We start from the raw sequence: 4,647 nt of genomic DNA, 5'->3' as shown, positions 1-4,647 counted from the left end.
CCCTGGATTCCCCCCTGGGAAGGATTAATGGTTACCTTGGGGGCAGTGAGCCGACAAGCTCCCCTGCTCCCCGGCTTTGTTTAGCTGAATCAGGCCTTACAGAGGCTGAAGGCTGTGGTCCTGGGGAGCTGGACACGTTCAAATTCAAGGGTATTCCCCTTCCTGGGCCTTAGCCCCTGCCTATTCTCCAGAGACTTGGGCTCAAAATGACTTCTTTCACTGGCTAAAAATGCCTATCCTTCAGCTTTGACCTAGGAAACCTGGCTGAGCTAGCCCCCCAGTTCAAACTAATTCAGAGGAATCATTTTCTTTTTTAAAAAATTGATTACAAATAATTTTATTTATTTATTTTTAGCTGTGCTGGGTCTTTGTTGCTGTGCAGGCTTTTCCCTAGTTGCAGCGAGCAAGGGCTATTCTTTGTTGTGGTGCTCAGGCTTCTTGCAACGGCTTCTCTTGTTGCCGAGCATGGACTCCAGGGTACTTGAGCTTTGGTAATTGCAGTGTGTGTGGGCTCACTAATTGCAGCTCCCAGGGTCTAGAGCACAGGCTCAGTAATGTTGGCGCACAGGCTTAGTTGCTCCATGGCATGTGGGATCTTCCTGGACCAGGAATCGAACCTGTGTCTCCTGCATTGGCAGGCAGATTCTTTACCACTGAGCCTTTTTCTTTCTTTTTGAAATATTTATTTATTTGGTTGTGTCATGGGATCTTCGATCTTCCTTGCGGCATGGAGGATCTTCAGTTACAGCATTCGGGATCTAGTTCCTTGACCAGGGATCAAACCTGAGCCCTGAGTCCTGCCCCACTGGACTGCGAGGGAAGTCCCAAGGAATTATTTTCAGACTCAAATCTGACAGTGACACTCCCCTGCTCAGGAAACCTCCAGAGCTCTCCATCAAACCTGGGAGGAGGCAGGAGCCTCTCATCCAGAGGTTTAAGACCTGCCATGCCCCGACCCCTGCCCACACTTCTCCTCGTTCCTCCACACCAAACCCAGAATGAAATCACATTTCCTTCCCATGCCCTTGCCCTCCCCAGCCCCTGGATTCTCATACCCTCTGAACTTTTCTATAAGCTATGCCTTCTGCCTGGAACGTCTCCCTGCCTCCCAAATGGCCAGCCCCTACTCAGCCTTCAGTGCTCAGCCCATGGCATCTCTTCGGGAAAGACTTCTCTGACTTTCCTGACACAGTTCTGAGCACGTTGTGTGGACCTTGCCTGGATCCAGATCTGTCTCCCCAATAGACCAGCGACTCCCTCAAGAGCAGGAGATGATCAGATTCATCCCTGGAGTCCCATTGCTCAGCACAGGGCTGGACGCGAGAAGGGAATGGCTTGATAAATAGATATCCGCTGCTCTATCTTTCTAGAAGAACTGACCAGACTTGGGTGTCTGATTATGGTAGTAGGGTTCATGGTGGAAATGAGAACAGGGAATAATATTTTAGGGGAAGGTGATGAGTTGTTTAAGGAATGCCTTCATTATGGTCCCTTCAAAAACAGACTCTAAAATGAGAATTGGGGTGCAAGAACTGTATTGGGGAGCTGATCACAGTCAGGGCTGTGAAGGAATGAGGAAGAGAGACAAAGAAAGGAGAAAAGCCAGTAAAGGGTGTGTTGATGAAAAGGTTACCACTGTGGGACTTCCCCGGTGGTCCAGTGGCCAAGACTCTGAGCTGCCAATGCAGAGGACCTGGGGTTCGATTCCTGGTCAGGGAACTAGATTCTGCATGCCACAGCTAAGACCCAGTGCAGCCAAATAAATAAATAATTAATAAATAAAATATTTTTTAAAGAAGTTACCCCTTTGACAATCCCAGTGGGGACCCTCTGAGACACTGTGAGGAACTGACCTCAGAATTGACCCCCAGAAACCACAGAGCTGGGATAGTTATTCACCAATCCCTATCTCTAACTGGCTGGAGGTTCTGAGGCTACAGAATCCCACCCACCCAGGCCCTCCTCCAGACAGAAACTCAGGGAGCATCTAGGGACACTGAGGGTCTGGGAAGTGTCTGCATATGACTTCCCAGATGGGCCAGGTGAATACAGGCAGGACACCCACAGCATCTGCTTCAGCAGGTGATGAATTTGAAGTGTCTGGCCGAGTGGTCCAGTGGTTAAGAATCCACCTTACAATGCAGAGGACTCAGGTTTCATTCCTGGTCAAGATCCCACCTGGTCGGGTGGCATAAGATCCCACATGCCATGGGACAACAAAGCCCGAGCACCACAACTAGAGAGAAGCTCATGCGCCGCAACTAAGACCCAACACAGCCAAATAAAATAATTTTTAAAAGTGAAGGGTCAGGAAGCAATCTGGGGGCAAGTATCAGAGGACACATTGGAGTTGTAGGCACTTAAAATCAGATCTCTGTGGCTTCCCTGGTGGCGCAGCGGTAAAGAGTCCACTGGCAATGCAGGAGCCGCTGGAGACGTGAGTTCAGGAGGAGGAGGGCATGGCAACCCACGCCAGTATTCTTGCCAGGAGAATCCCATGGACAGAGGAGCCTGGAAGGCTACAGTCCATGGGGTCGCAGAGAGTCACACACAACTGAAGTGACTTAGCACGAACACACCTGCCCTCATCAGAGCCTGCAGAGTGCTGAGTGATGTGGCACCTTGTTCCTCTTTGACCACATCTCCTATGACTCTCCCCTGATGGCTCTAATCAACCACATTGGCCTTCTTTCCTTTCTTCAAATACACCAGGCTCGTTACTACCTCCTGGCCTTTGCACTTGCTCTTTCCTCTGCCTGGGGTGCTCTCCTCAGGCTCTTTGTTCAACCTTCAGTCTCAACGTAGATATTACATATTCACAGAGCCTTCTCTGATGCTCTGGTTCATGTCATACCTCCTTTCCCACCTTTTCTCAGTTGTCTATTTTTTTCCTTCTCACCTTTCCTCCTTCCCTTCCTTTTTCATTCCTTCTTCCATTAGCAAACATTTTTGGAGCACTTACCACCTGCTAGACAGCAATTTGGACACTGGACAGATAACAGCAAAACAAATGTGTCATTTGACAGACAAGCTTCCAGGACCTTGCCTTCATTTCAGAAATAAACAAGCATGGGACTTCCCTAGTGGCTCAGTGCTTGAGAATCCACCTTCCAAGGCAGGGGACAAGGATTGCATCCCTGGTCGGGTAACTAAGAACCCACATGCCTAGGAGCACCTAAGCCCACTTGCTGCAACTACAGAGGCCAGTAAAAAAAAATAAATAAATGAACAAGCAACAAATACCTGTTTGCATTAGTGATAAGTGAGGGACTAGGGAGGTGCTATGGATGGAAACTAGGGAAAAGAACCAGCTTTATCTAGACATCAGGGGAGTTTCTGTACTTTATTACACTTGTCATTGTGGTTTTCTTTTTTTTTTCCCCATCTGTCTCTCCTACGAGACCAGGAATCGAAGGAACATGTTTCTCAGCACCCAGCATGGACCCTAGCACAATATGTGGTCAATGAACTCTTGGGAAATAAACGGCTCAAGACTAGGAGGCAGTTACAAGTCAAGGGATGGACAGCACTCTCCAGGGAGGATTTGTGAAAGAGGAAGAGTCGGAGGCTTAGGAAGATCCAGGAGGGGAGCTTCAGAGAGGCAAGAATCTGGGGAAGGTGGTTTGCCCAAAGCCAAGGCAGAGAACCTCACCTTTGGCTCTTGCCCACACCACAGCTGTTCTCCTTGGCTGTTAGCCCCTCTTTGAGCTGGAAGGGCCTTTGGGGAGCCATTGTTTCCAGCCTCAAAGATCCCTGTAGTTAGAGCAGGAATCTAGGCCCCCTTCTTAGGGAACTGCAGGAGGGTCTAAGATATTGGGCTTAGAAAGACCCCTGGGGTTTGGGGATTCAGATGCAGCCTGAACCTCTCCACACCTAAGAACCCCTGGTCTCACCCTTCTCTGCAGGGGCTTGGCTCGTGTGTCACCTCCTCCAGGAAGCCCTCCTTGACTTCCAAGCTGAGTTAGAAGCCTCTTTCTAGTTCGTACAGCTCCCAGTTTCCCTCAGTCTCCTGACCACCCTAAGTGCCATGTTCTGTCTAAAGCAGATGTTATAAGTCAATACTAATATGAGAGAAGCTGAAATTTAATGGTCAAATCCAAAGGGTGGGAATAAATTGGCACTTTCAAATGGAGCCCCATCTCTGAGGGTCTTTTAAGGAAGGGGGTGGGACTGCCTTGATGGCCAAGTGGTTAAAACGGCACTTCCAATGCAGGGGGTGCAAGTTCGATCCCTGGTGGGGGAGCTAAGATCCCACATGCCGCGCAGTGTGGCCAAAAAGTAAAAAAAAAAATTTAAATTATTAGAGGAGGGGGGAAATCTGGAGACCAGACAAGGTGGCAAGGGTGGAGGGAGTGGGTACAGATTAAGTGCTTATTTCAAGAATATAAGGAACTGAAGGGTGGGGGATCGGGGACAGGAAGGTTTGATGGGGCTCCGCTTGAATTCCCATCCCGGCTGGCGGGCAGCCATCTATACAATCCTGCGCACGTGGCCGACCTTTCCAGCCTCAGGCTCATCTGAAGGGCTGAGGCTGCAGGTCCGGCTCTCGCCGCAACGCGGCGGCCTAGAGCCCGCGGCGGCCAGAGCAGTACAAGGGGCGGGGCGTCGCGACGCGAGCCACTCCCGCGCAGAGACACAGCACCGATG

Source organism: Bos taurus, chromosome 25 (genome assembly GCF_002263795.3).
Source record: "Bos taurus isolate L1 Dominette 01449 registration number 42190680 breed Hereford chromosome 25, ARS-UCD2.0, whole genome shotgun sequence".
Taxonomy (NCBI): Eukaryota; Metazoa; Chordata; class Mammalia; order Artiodactyla; family Bovidae; genus Bos; species Bos taurus.
The sequence above is the reverse complement of the archived record's forward strand: the minus strand, read 5'-3'. Positions refer to the sequence as shown.